Source organism: Tympanuchus pallidicinctus, unplaced genomic scaffold, assembly GCF_026119805.1.
Source record: "Tympanuchus pallidicinctus isolate F22 unplaced genomic scaffold, pur_lepc_1.0 scaffold9, whole genome shotgun sequence".
Lineage (NCBI taxonomy): Eukaryota > Metazoa > Chordata > Aves > Galliformes > Phasianidae > Tympanuchus > Tympanuchus pallidicinctus.
The window spans coordinates 12559218-12574392 of NW_026294813.1; the positions used below are offsets into that span (position 1 = coordinate 12559218).

At 35.7% G+C, this 15175-nt stretch overlaps 1 protein-coding gene across 1 annotated transcript in view; it reads right to left on the bottom strand.

The window, feature by feature from the left end:
• The window catches only part of SLC1A3 (solute carrier family 1 member 3), a 58298-nt gene that overhangs the window by 23716 nt on the left and 19407 nt on the right, over positions 1-15175 (bottom strand). The gene's annotated exons all lie outside the window — the stretch shown is intronic.

Consider the following 15175-nt stretch of genomic DNA (forward strand, 5'->3'; position numbering starts at 1 on the left):
GGTATCAGACAAACACCAGACCTGGTACAAAGGAAGCAGAAGGACGGCATGTCTGGGAGAAGACAGCCTATTTGACAGCAGTTTTCCTTTGCTTTCTGTTGGCTGTACTATTAGACTGCATCTTTTGCTTGTGGTGGCAGTGCTGCTGAAGCACATTCAGAGTTCCTCACTTTGCCCTGCTTATCTTTCAGCTGGCTCTGCTCTCACCACTTTGCAGAACACAACTGACACCAGTTGGATGAGGTCAAGTGAACAAAGGTGTGGAAAAGAGCACCTGGGCTCAGCACAGCTCTGGAGAGCCTGATATAGTTCTATAGTACTATAGAAAAAATCAACATCAAAATAAGCCATTCTGAAGATATAAAAATACTCTTGCTACATTTAATAAGAAATACCACTGCATGAATGAATCAGAGAAATCATGGATCTTAACAGGAAGGTGGATTTTGAAAGCATGATGAGTCCACATAAGCATTAACGTAAAACAGTGCGCCTTTTTCTGTGGATTCTTCATCACCACAGCAAGGTGAAATGTTGTATACAATGCAAACCTAATCACACCATGCGTACTTATTGCTGGTATTCATGCAACAGTTGCTTTGAATTATATCTGAATGTGGGCACTGGATACCAATCAGTGACCACTGATTCCCCATGATTCTGGAAGCTTTTGCATAGGCAGTAACACAGTGATGCAAATCAAACATCTCTTCCTGTTAGTCCAATGCCTCTTGACAGAGACAGTACAAAAATATTCTAGCAAATAGGTATAACGTGTTGCAAGCTGCAAATGTCCTCCTTACCTTTCTAACATTTGTCAAGGGAAAATGGTTACTAACTGACCATGGTTTATTGGCCTTCATCCTCCTTGCTCTTCTAACAGTTACATCATTACTAGGAGTATGCTTGAGAAACCGCAATGAGAAACTGACAGAACGTAACTTGCTGTGCATTATAGAAGCTCAAGCAAACTCCAGTGGCTTTGCAGGATCTGTGCCTTTCACTTAACCATGAGTAATGAAAAATTTTTGTTGTCAATCATCACTGATACTGCTGCTTCTGTGTAATACATCCATTTTAACAGAATGGCACAATGCTTAATTTCACTGCAGCTGCTTAAATTGTTATCTTGTCTTTTTGAAAAATGACAGTAAACTGTCATTGGTGAAAACTATTTCCTGGGACATTAAGCACAGTGCTCTGATATAGCTGGCAAATACACTGTAATGTCTTGTCAGAATTTAATTTAGCTTAAAGTTCAGAGCAGTTGCTATTTTTACTTTAGCTGTCTTCATGGTAGGTTATTCCAGTCTTTCACTGCTCTTACTGAGGTAGTTTTCACAGAATTTTTTCACAAATACTACACAAATAACTTCATTTTCCTTCTTTAAAAGTCTTCAGATAGTGCTAGTCATTGAAGGCAGGGAAATCAAGGTCCTCCCAAGACTTGTTTAGCAAGGTTGTTGCTAAATGATACATAGACATCAATGTATCACAGCCTCCACTAAAACAAAATACATAACTAGTACTGAAATACTGCATTTACTGTACATCAGTGATATGTGTATTAGTGAAGAAAACCTCTTGTGGGAATGTGCTGTACTATCCTGAAGACTGCCACTGATTTACCGTCCGGGGTTTCACGATATCAGAATTCGTTTAGAGAAGGACATTTCCTGAAACTCACATCTGCCTCAGAAGAAGCCTGCTGTGGGCCTGTTCAGATGCCCATTTAACTCTTCACATTATTCCATCTTTTGCTCACAGTATTGGAATGTGCCAAACAATATGCTTTTTGAAGGGAAACTAGGGAGTAATTTATCTTCTTTATGTGTGCTAAGCAGAGCAGGAGGGAGAAGTAAGCAGGGATTCACAGCAAGCCATGGAGCAGTGATTAGTAACAGCTGACAGTCTCAAACCAAGACTCTCTTTCTTCGGTTACCTCATTGTAATAACACAGTACAAAGGACTGACTGTATTCAAGCCAAGAATCAGAAACTCAGGAACACAGAAAATAGTAGTTCACATTTTTTTGGTAACAAAACACTGCTACTACCTGCACAGTGCGATTCTAAAAAGACATAATTTCAGATCCAGATATTTTGACCAAATTTCCCTGAAAATTAGATTCTTCTGTTGGGCATGAAGCTGCTCATTTTCTGTATCATGAGTAAAACAATAAGCACATAGAATTTGCTTGAGGAAAAACATAATGTAATATGGTAAGTTATGTCAGGTTGATCAGGACGTATTGTTACAAGACTGAAGTAAATACACCAGTAACTACCACCTTTATAGTAACAGACCTCTACTCTGTTCCCCAAGGATGAAAATACCACTTCTCACTCAATCTGATCATGTTGCCAAAAAATATCTACTTTAAATACAAACTGTGATGTGTTCTGGCAAAATGCCACTTACAAGGTTGCCTTTCCCTTCTGAATGATGCTAAGCACATTACTTAGTGATCCATAAAAACTGTATCTCAAAATACATGTGGAAGCATTTAATCTACTAAAATGCAGGTCTGGGTTTTGGCAAACTGTGCCTGGAGCCCTTCAAAGACAAGTTTTTATTACTTACAGAACCTTATTAAGCAATATCCTACAAATGTACAGTTGCTGCATACCACATGATGAAGCTGTAAACAATTTACTGTTACTAATGCACTCCTGATCAACTTTAGCTGCTACTGAGAATTTTTCTCAGTATGCCATACTTCAGCACAGAGGTACAAGACTGAAGATATACCTAAAGGAACTGTAAATAGTGCTGCAGTCTTACAAAAATGTATTTGCTTTTCCATCTTCAATATGTAATAGATATCTGTAGAGACATTTCTGTTGAATTGCTGAAAAAATGAAATGAACTTTAGTGAGAGGGGCAAGATATTAAATACATGTATGTTTGCGTACAAAATGGGGCTGGATTTGGTGTATAGAATTCTACCAATTTGTGATTGGTAATAGCTCTATGCTAGAGGCATCATCTACTCACTGAAGATGTGATCCAGCATTATTGGCCAAAACCAAATCTTGGCTTCTTTCCTAAAATATTCAACAATACTCCATTGCATTGGTACTGTCTTTTATTTGAATGATTGTCCACTGGGGTCTGAAACTGGCTAAGTTCATGCTGCAGCCATGATTTAGAAAGGAGTTTTGCTAAGATGGATGGTATTAACTGAGATTTGATCTATCAGCAGTGTGATTCTAAGGCATATGGTACTGACCTGGCCACTGGGTTTCTCCTACTATTTAATTTTAGCACAATTTTTAAAACCATAAGGTATCTTTGCTAATTCAGCAATGTTGAGGTAACTTTCATAATTATGTGACACTGTCTGTAGATATGTAAATAAGACTTGATATTTTGGAGTAATCTGAGGTTACTGCAGCAACAGCCCACTCATTAAAGAATCCTGCATATTTTTTTGTTGTTGCAGTAGCTACTATTTACCCGTTACTTAATAATCAAGCCACACTGTATTATTCTTAAGAAATCTTATCAAAGAAAATAACACCAATTAGTTCATCTCTGTCCAGCCTGAAACTGATACATTTTTAGTTTGCTTTCAAGCTAGCAATTCATTTATTTGCAGTTTTACCTATTTATCTTCCATTTCTCTGAGTTGCTCACGGAGCTGTTGCTTTCTTTTTTGTTCGTGTTACACAAATACTGCTGGTGTTTACATGTTCTTGTAATCTTTTTCATTTATTACATTCCTTTCTGTTTGCCAGGCATGTTTTTTTTCTTTTTTGCTGTTGTGCTGGTTTTTTTTCTTTCCAATATTATGTCTGTTTTCTTCAGCCATTCTTGACGGGCCTTCACTTTGCTCCCTGATTCTTCTCTTCTCACACCTCATTTATAATTTTAATCTCTTCCAAGTTGTAGCATTATCTGCATTCACGTGAAGTACCATAACTCAACTTAAATGGTGCTCCATGCTGCTGTTGCTACCCCATTCTCTGAACCAGTAGAAAAATATCTTAATTGTTAATCTACAGTATTCAAGTCAGCAGCTTAGATAAAACCCCTTCTCAGCTTGGGGAACTTTGTCCTGAAAGACATTGCTACCAAAACCATAGTGACTTTGAGGCAGTACCCATGTAGTGGGGGATCTATCCCTTTTGTAATACAAATAATGTGCACTATTAAATAGTGTTATCTATCCATGTTAAAAAGAAATACATATTTGGTCCTTGCTGTCTCTTCCATTAATCTACAGCATGTTTTGCATCAGAAACTGCAGAACAGAAACTAATTAGACAATCTAGAGTATTTTTAGCTCATCTTTTTCCAAAGAATCAAAGTAACTTGGATTAGTTAATAAAAATCCTGCATATAACATTTTAAAAAATGTGGGAACTTGAATCATCTATTAATAATGAATCTACAGAACATCCTGAGAGTTCTCTAATCATGTATAACAGAGTTAGGAATTCCTAATGTAAACGTATTAGAAAAAAAATGGTGTAACATTTTCAAATTTATGAGATAGCAGGCATTTAAAATATCATCTCTAATCCGTCAGGTGATCTCTTAATAATAAATAAGAACATTCTAATTCATGAGATCATGAGCATTTTGCCTTTCTTTTCACAGACTATGGGACTGTAGGACAATAATAACTAATGATTTAATTTAAATCTACCCCAAGAATATAATGGGTATAAGACAGAGAGAAAACTAGCATCTTATTTGTGAATTTAACAGTTCAATTACACTTCCAATTGCCTTTATACTTTGGACTTTTTTTCATAGTTCAGTAATGATGTTAAGGCTGTTCTGAGAACTTGTTATGAAAGTGTGGAGTTGGAGTTTCATGTGAACAGACTTTTGTTTTCCTTCTCTTCTCTCCTTTGTTTCACTGACCTCTTGAACTCTGGGTCACTGATTCAGTTACAGCCTTGCAACATCAAAGCTGTACATATTTTGCTTTGTCTTTCTCCACCTTACAGACTTGTAGGAGGCACTGGAAAGAAGTGGAGACTTCCTCTGGAATGCCTGACAGTACCAATGGGTACTTTTTAATAGTATTATTCATCTCTTTTCTGGGATCTTATAGTACTAAATAGGGCTGAAAAAGGGTTCTGGCTTCTATGAATCAATTGCTGTACAGTTGCCATCTGGGCATCATCTGTTTGCAGGCAGAACTAAGGATATGAATTTCTATGAGAGGCTTAGGGTACTACCAGAGAAACTATCAGCTGTTTTAAAACTAAACAGATGAAAGAGAAGCGTTTTTGTTTGTTTGTTTGTTTGTTTGTTTATTTCTTTTAGCTTACTGTTATTTTTGGACTGTGATGCTCTACAGGATCCTGTTTACTTTTAAGGAACTATTAAACATCCTATCTTGAATTTGAAAATTTAATTTTCTTTATGGATGCAGGTTCTTTGCACAAATTCATTAGTCTTGAGACAGACATCAGCAGGCTTAGTAAGCTAACATTCTTGAGCTTTTTTTTTTTTTTTTTTTAAACTAGATTTTGAGAGTTAAAATGTACTGTGTTTGTAAATACAGGACAAGGCTGACTTTCAGCTCAAAAATGTATTCACTGATGAAACAGCCATTCATAAAGTGAATTCTTGACCAAAACTTGTGTTTCTAGCTCTAAAAAGGAACTATTTTCACTGAAGAATCTCTGATATTATCAAATATTCAAATCTAAGTTAGAAGTGGATGGTGAATATCAGAATAAAGTAAGCATTTAGCTTAGCATACAAGTAGTGAGAGCTGTTTATGAAGGGAGCATATTAATTCTAGTGCAATTATAGTACTTACAGTACTATGCTGTATTTTTTCTTTTCCTTATCAACCAGCAGTAAAGAGCTATTGACACAATTATCTGAAGGCAAAAAGGCGCAGTTATCTGATGAAATATAAATTCTGCTTAATTCTTGGTTACTGAAAACCTGATCCTGAAAACACACTGATCTGAGGCAAATTCACAACTAATAATCCATGAGGTCATTCAAACACTTCAATGAAGTAGTGTACATTAATACTGGCTAAAGAACTATACTAGAATCAATAACTCTTAACTACACAGGAGTTACAACTCATGTTCCCCAAATACTGGAATAACTTAAAAATGGACATTTTATAAATCAAGTGCTTTTGTTGTCTGAGTGCTGAGTTTTTGAAATATGGTCAGAATATACTTTTGAGTTTTTCTTCACATATAGATTAATTTGCTTAGATATTTCATTTCCATAAAAGACGAGTTTTTAAAAATGACATTAAGACCTGAATGCTTCTAGAGATGCTGGAGTTGAATGCTCTATAGTTTTCTTTATTCCCATATTCATACTCAGAATTAAAATTGAATTGTTATTCAATTGTTCAAAACTGTAAGAGATTTTATCTTCTGACTTCCCATATGGCAACATAAATAAACTTCTTTTGTTTTTCTTCACAAATCTTTCTGTGCCCTAATAATTTTTACTTCCCTTTGTAGGCCATCATTTGTATAGCTAGTTTTGATAGACTCCTGTGGAGTAAAAAGTCTCTTCAAGAAAATATCTACAGAAGAAATACACTGGACATTTTTATCTGGTTTGCCAAGTAATCAAGATTTAAGAGTTTACAGTCCCAGCAGCTTCTCTTACCATTTTGCAAAACATAAGTGTTTTCTCAGCAGAAGCAAGTGAGAGTTAAATGCAAATCTTCCCTGTTCCAATACTTGTACCAAACTTGGAGGGGTCCATGTTTGCATGAACTATATATGTTCTCCTTCCAGAGGGCAGGACTATGTCTTGCACTGACAAACTCTCTGCTGAGAGGAGAAAAGCTAAACGTACCACCAGTGCTAACCTGGGAAGCTCTGAGAAAAGCTAGCTAGCTATGAGAACTATCAATGGCCTACAAGAATTTCTCCACTTCTGAAATTCAAATGGTACTTGCTACCTTCCAGAGGCAGGCTGATGAGGCTTCAAGGTGAATGTAATTGACACTGCTGTATCACTGTGTATCAGTGATCTCACTGTATTCAGTCAAACCTGGGCAAGATCAGAGAGATTTAGAGAATAAAAGGAGAAAGACACTGTGTGAATGGGGAAAAGTGTTATCAGAGTGGTTCCTGACTGATGCAATGCAGAGAAGTTGCAGAATATGGCCAGAACTACCCAAATCTAACACTGCCTAGAAATAACCATGACCAAAATTAAACCAACTAACAAACCAAACCAAACAAAACCAAACCAAAATAGTGATTTCTGGGATTGGTGGAATGATGTGTGACTTCTGCATAAAGCTTGAGCAGTGCAACGACACTGAGTTGCACACTGGATTGACTGACGTGAAGAAAACCAGATCAGTCTGTGAGCCTGAAAAATTGACATCACGAGACCTTCCACCCAATTAAAACAGGCTGACAGTTCTGTAAGGAGACTCCATGTTTAAGCAAACATTTAGCTGTGTTCATGCCTGCCTCAGTCACATCTGGTGACAACATTTCAACAGATGAATAAGGAAAAAATATCACACTCTGTTTCACATATCTGCAAAATGTTATCTGCTATGAAAAGGAACTATGAGGCAACTGGAAAGATATTCCTAGCAACAATAGCAATAAAAAATAGCAAGTTCTTAGATACTTGGCAGTGCTATCTTCTGTGATGATCTTAATTCCATATGCAACAGTACCATTTACGTTTTGTTGCTTTCATTTCTAAAGAGCTGAATTGGAGACTGCAGAATATACACATTGCAGCAATAAAGAAAAAGTAAAGAAAAAATGTGCAGAAATAGGAGCACCTGGGTGGAAGGAATTGAAGAGGACACATAATCTGCTCCATGAGGCTGAAATCCCAGATGTTGCTGTCTCTTTAATCTCAAAAAATATTTCCTGTTAGAAATTTCTGTTCTGAGTTTCTCTGTTTTTTCCTTACTCACTCTCCAACAGCAGTGAATGATAAACTATTAACAGAGCAATCATCCTCATCTTCCAGAAAATCAAATACTTTACTGGAACCCAGACCCACGGTTTGAGTCTTGTAGTTCCTATGGTGCATAGTGATATCCCTAGTTCGCAGTTGCTCGGAATTCAGGTGGGACATACAGCCTGTGTCCCCAAAATGCACCCCCAGAAACATTATTGATTAAAGGAACATTCTTGACTGTTTAGATGTTTCTGGTCTTCATGAGTGGTTGAAGCAATTATCTTTGTTAATCTCTGTTATCTCTATTAAAGCAGAGGCAAACTAACAAGGAAGTAAACATGTTGGAGCTGTGTTATATTCATGCGTAAGAATTGGGGATTCAGATCACAGTGTTCAAGCCACAGGTGAAAGAAGTAGGAAAACAAAAGTTGCAGGGTTAATAGTCAACAATGACTGCACCTCTGAGCTCTCCAGCTTTGTTTCAAAGTGGTTGAATGGCTTGTGTCAGTGTGGAGCACAATTTAATTCTGCATGGTATGAAAAAGAGCATTATTATAATGTGCTCCCAATCGATTTAATTGAACACCTCACATTTCCTTTATTATGAAAAGTCATTATAAGATATAAAAAGTATTCCATTTAAGCCTCTGAAAATGATTATAATTTCTGTAGAGTTTTATGGCAATCGTCCACCCGTTTTATCTTTTCCAAGACAAAAAGTTGTAGTCTGTTTAATCCCTGCTTGTATTTCACTGAACTGCATACCACTGGTAAGCATTGTCATTTGCTTTGTACTGTTCATGGCAAGTTTGAAAATTCTTTCCTATATACTAATGGCCAATTAAGAACAAATGATTAGGTGTAGTATAGCTGTAGTATGGTTGCCTTTCCCAGGTGTATTACGTTGCACTCGGCACCGTTCATCTGCAATTTTATCACAGTAATTCACTACTGAAAACAGTCTTCTTTACAGCTTCAGTCTTCACTATCATGAATAAAATGCTAGCTCTAAGTGTCCTAATGCCTAAACTGTTTAGGAGACTTGTTTATAATCTGGTGCAGCTACTTTTACATTTAATGATATTGTTGTGGTTTTTACTTTTCAAGTATAGTGTGTTTTTATTTCTGTAACCAGCATAAATCTGTTTGTATAAAAGTAAAAAAAAAAAGTTATTATAATTTGTCCCCAATGTATTTTCAGTCCTTGTACCTTTGAAGGGAATAGGAAATAAATGGACATAGAAATATTAATAAAGAGTCAGTGTGGTTTTGACACAGTCCATCAGTGCTCAAGCAAGGTGTTTTAATTGTTACAAGTTCTTTCAAATTGTTTTTGCTTTTTATTCTGCAGCAACTTGCCTTTCACCAAGATAACTCCTGTTGTTATGCATTTGAAGTAAGATAAAAAATCAAAACAGAGCCTTTATGGATGGGAGGTTATTACCTATCATCAGCTCAACTGGAAATTCATGGAGAATGCAAAATGAATTGCAGCATGTAATGACTGGTTATACAGTATTTTGTGAAACAACTGGAAATAATGATCCATTGAGAAAATCTGTATTTTCAGTGAAATTTAAATCATCCTCTAGGTAAGTGCTATTAGCAAAGTTAAATTATTTAAGAGGTTCATTTTAATTTAACTTTCTTTAAGTGTTACAGACTTTAATTTTGAAGACTTTTCCTGTTTGTGCATACTGCTTGCAGAAAATAATACTTCCAAAACTTCCCTTCTTATTACTTTCCAGTGTCAGATGCTGTTTACCATGCTTGAATTTTATTTTTAAGATATAAGCAGATTTTACTGTAGGTAGCAACATTATATGCAGTTCTGCATATATGCATATATGCAGTTCATTTCTGCTCTCATTGACTTCTCTTTTTTAATGGCATCAGAGTTCACTTGGATTTTCTCCCTCAGGCTCTTGTGAAGATTGATTCAGGATAATTCCTACTGAAAAGTGTTGAGAAGTGAGATCATCATCACAAGTGTCAGTCTTACAAATATTATGTATTGCTGCTTCTAGGTTTTGAGTAGTTTGCAACTTTTTTTCTGATTTTCCAAAACATAACTACCTTGCTGCTTTTGTAACTGCTGAGAGCTTTTGTCCAAATTTTTTTTAGAATTACATGACATAATAATTAAATTTGTGCTGCCCCTGTTCCCTGTGTATAAGAGGGTTCTAGCTTTTTTACTTCTTACTGCCTGTCTAATGATCATGAGAAGCTATAGATAACAACTGATAAACAGTTGGTTTAAACAGTAATACAGACACTGAAAATATGATGTTATAGGTTGTTCCTTTTACTTCTATGAAAAATGGGAAAAAATGCTTTTATTAGCAAATCAATTGTAGATTTTTAGCTGCAGTTGGCCCTAATATATTACAGACATATCAGTCTGAGGCAAAATTTTTACAGAACTTGGACCTGTACAGAACACGAATGTAATATTTCTTCAGTTGTTTCTTTATTCTTACAAGGGATCCTGTTTAAAAGATGAATGGGTCTTCATAAATTTAATAACTCGCATGGCCATATTTTAAGTCAGTCTTGACTTTGGAGATACACAAATCAAAGTGAGAGTTTTCTTTCTTTTGTTGGAAAAAAACTAAGATCAACTAAAATCAGTACAAAATTTCCCATTGATTGTTCTGATTTCTGAAATAATTTCTCTAGGACATACAAAAATGAGCAAATTCTGGAATAATTAAGAAAAAATAAATTAGATTTTGGAAAATAGATTTATTGTTCTGGAGACCAGGTAAATTGAACAAACACTGCCTAATTTTCTAAGTGTCACGTATGAACTATTAGACCTGAATCAGGAATACATTTCTCAAACTGAGACACGGAAGTGGGAGATTGATTTTTGCTAATACTTTTGGCTTTCATCTTTTCTGTGAGTACCTGAGATGTTTATAGGTCTGCTCTGCTAGAATGAATTACTCTTAGCATCTCCTTTTTCTCCCTGGAAAAAAGACAATGCTGGCTTGATTGCATTTGTTCTCTCTGTGGAAACCTTCTGATGCTGTGCTAAAACTCAGTAGAATATTAGTATGAATTAAATCAATTTTTCTACATACAGAAATCAAGGAGAAACTCCTTGTACTGATATATTTGTTGCCGAGAGCAGAAAACACTTGGAACCTTACAGTAAATGTCAGTACTTATTCCATAGTAGACTTGTCACTGAATTAACAGGAGATCACCAGGACTAATTGGAGTCTTCATGCAATATATCTTCCTCTTCCACAAAACTAGGCAAGAGTGGATTCCCAGCCTTGTCCTTTATGTTCACTGCTATTAATTTAATATGTTCATAAAGAACTTTGTGAATATCAAAATGAGACAGTGCTAGTACTTTTCCAGGAGAAGGGTACATTGGTGAAATTTAATAGAACTTGCATCCAGTTGCATTTGATAGTTCATTTACTGCCTCATGCTAAACACTGGAAAAGTAAACCCCAACTTCATAAATTTTCTAACTCAGGACTGTAGTATTTTTCTGGAATGATGTACTTAATAGGGACAAAGTACAGCTGCTCTCGGTGGAAGGTTATGCTAATGTACTGCAGCTCTATGCATTGCAACCAACTGTAGGTCCATCATACCACATGCTAACTTCAGGAGAATTTATTTTTAACTTCATGAGTAATACATTCTTGTTGGATCAAGTAAAAAGAAGTGTGTTCCTTGATCCATTTATGCCTGTCTGATTTTTGGTGACAACATCATGGCTGGCTTAAAACAATTACCAGGTAACTATGGGTATTGTATTTCCATAGCAACTGTCTCATGGATGGCCCCATACCATTCTTGCTGTACTTATTTGCTCAAGTTTATTTCCATCTCCACAGTGATACAATTAGAATTGCTATATGCTTTGTGCCTGCTGAGCCAGAACAAATACATATCTTCCCTAAAATATTCAGTATATGCAGTCTTCTACTTAGCAGAACTATTAAAAAATCTTTGCCAACACTACATCTGAAAGGATAAAGCAGAGGTACAAAAAGGTAACATGGTTTGCCTAGGGTTGCACAATGTTTCACAGCATTAATTTTCCACAGTTTACATCCATAAATTTCTTTGGGCAAAACCTGGCATTGCAACAATTGAATATGTATTCAATTGTTTCACCAAATATTATCTTTGCTCCTTTATAGATAATTTAAAGCACCTTGACTGTTAAATGTGGTATCTACTTATGTTTGATTAATTATTTGAGTCACTTTGTGTCTCTTCGGATTTTTATTTCATTTTTTATTTTTATGATATTCCTTACTACTTGTCTTTAGCATTATCATCATTTGTTGCACTTCAATGAGAACTGAAATTAAGAGCATCACATATACGTCTGAGGTAAGCAGGCATCCGCATATAGAAATTACAAGTCTCTGCACTTTGTCAGCTCTTTTCATAGTGTGTGATGGTAAATGCTATCAACATCTGTGCTTGCTTATACTATTGCTCTTTCTACATTCCCTTCCTTCTTGCCCAGCTTGACTTAAGCTAGTGTATTTTTCAGGGGAGGATGTTTTTTTATTTTGTTTGTGCAATATGCAGCTTGATTGGGCTTTTTGTGCTCCTCTATATTTTAAAGACAAATACATCTGAAATAAATGCATTTGGTTTAATTTGGTTACTTGCATTTAAAAGTAGTGGTCCAAGCTTCCAAAATTTCAGGACAGAATTGTAACCGGATTTGCACAAAATATTTGCCAATAGGCATTAGAAAATTTCTCTAGTTTGGTTATAAAATAATAGAAATTTTCTCTATTTCTCTATTTATGCTACATCTCATGTTTTATGCCTTAATTTGGCTTTGTAAGAAATACTGATTGAGAATGCTGATTTAGGTGTTCTGACATTTGTAAGACTGTAGAGAATAAAAACTGGCATAGAGTATGGATAGGATTTGTGCCTAAACCATAAAAGATGAAGAATACAGATATTCATATAATCCTATTTTCCTTTAAACAATAAAAAATGGTGAAAGGTATGCAAATACCTAAATTTTCTCCCAAGCAAACGTTGGTACATGCCTGGTAACACATAGATCAGAAGATAAAATCTCACAGAGAAAAGTGCTAGAGCAAATACAGTAATGGTAAGGCAGAAGTCAAATGTGAGTAAACATCTCTGAATGGGATTCTCTATTGTTTCTTCTGTGAAAATGCTGAAACGGTCTGTAAAGAAACATGACTGAGTTGACTTCACTATTTATAGTCCTGTTTTAACTATGAGAGTCTGTGCATGACTGTCAGAGCTGCCGACTTGGAGCATAGAACTCTTCACTTTCAACATATATCTGTCACTTACGTAACAGCCTATACTTTCTATAGTTATTACTTCCCCTTTATCCTAATTTCTTCACCTTTCAAAAAATTAACAGAGGAATGTAATTATGTTGAACCTGTTTCCAACACTTCTAGTATCTTACATTCTGATGCTATCCTCAAAACCAATTACACTGCACACACATAAATATGAATGGAAACCAAGAACATCATCTCTGGGAGACACTGTCATGCCTGCAAACAGCAAAAATATTTATTCAGATAATTTGAAGTGTGAAGAAATAGTATTATATTATAATACTATGTAATATTATGCTGTCAGCATGTAGGACTCTGGAGGAAACTTACGCTTACGCTTTTGCCAAATGAAATACAGGAAATAAGAAATTTGGCCCATGGATGATTCACAGAGTGGCGTAAAAGTGATTTGAGAAGGATAAGACTTTTCTCTAGTGAATTAGCTTATAATATATTAAAAAAAAAAAAAAAAAAAAAAAAAAGCCAACAGTGTTTATGCTATTGCATAGTAGTGTAACTATAAATGTTATAGTTTGTTATTTAGTTATTGAAGAATGTATTTACATGACTGTGAGAGTTCTGCATCAAATATATAAGAGCATCTTTATGTTTTAAAACTATTTTTGCACTAAATGAAGTACTGTTCATTGTAGAAAAGAGTCTTTCTGGAGTTTTTAGCAACAAGCTGAGAAATTTCTGGTAGTACAACAAAAAAGAACATAATAATGTTGTCTTTAAGAATTCTTTTAGCAGAATGAAATCTACCCTTTCAAAATGCATTGAGTTTTCTCTGATTATTCCCTTCCACTCTAAAGAAATTTGACTGTAGTTCACAGTACACTAAAATTTTAGTACACTACTACTGTAGTTCACCACTACTGTAGTTCACCCTAATAATAATAAATATTCTTGCTTTAAAGGGAAACTCTAAGACCATTCCACTGAGCACTGTAAGGCATTTGCACGATAATTAGGTGAATTTTCTAGATAGACAACAATTCTTTTTGTCAAAAATATAAATATAAAAATCTAAATGATTTTTACAATAAATAAATAAATAAACAAACAAACAAAGTATTGCTTGAATATAGGGATGGAAGATTCTTTCCAGACTAGAATTAGCTGGAAGCTTTGACAAATCCCTATGGAGACCTGGAGATACTCAAAATGAGCTTGTTTTAGTGCAAGATGACTCCCTCTGACATCTGTGACTCTGCATCTGAAGATCTGTACCTGAACGAAGTACTTCTATGGAATTTTGCAAGTGAGTGAATTCTACCAAATTTCTTGTCTTACTGGATCAACAAAAGCAGCAGCATGAATCTCAACTAATATTGAGGAAGGGTAAATCTCTCCCCCTTTTCACTGTTAATAGTTCTTCTGTAAATGCTTGTGCAACCTGAAGAGATTCGCAGGCGAAAGGGACAAGAGAGTAAGCAGATTTGGGCAATAGAATATACACTGGCTGGGACTAAAAATTGTCATAGTTTCCAATACAAGATCCATACATTTATCTCTAGTTTCAGCATGCATTAAGTTTTCAGTCTCCTTATGAACTGTGTGTACACTGGGTGTCTGGGCCCAAAGGCTGAACAATATGTGGTATTTTTTTTCCATGCTGCATCACTGAGTTGCTTAGTCTTTGTTTTTCTTTCTTTAGATTATTACCAGAATATATATCTGGAGTACTGAGTCTAGGCCTAGGACACCCAGTACAGGAAGGACGTGTGTCCTGTGGAGAGGGTCCAGAGGAAGACCACTAAGATGATCAGAGGGCTGGAGCACCTCTCCTATGAGGAAAGGTTGAGGGAACTGGGCTTGTTTAGCTTGGAGAAGAGAAGGCTCCAGGGAGACCTCATTGTGGCCTTCCAGTACTTGAAGGGAGCCTATAAAACAGGAGGGGAAAGGATGTTTACGAGGGTGGATAGTGATAGGGCAAGGGGGAATAGTTTTAAGCTGAGGCAGGGGAT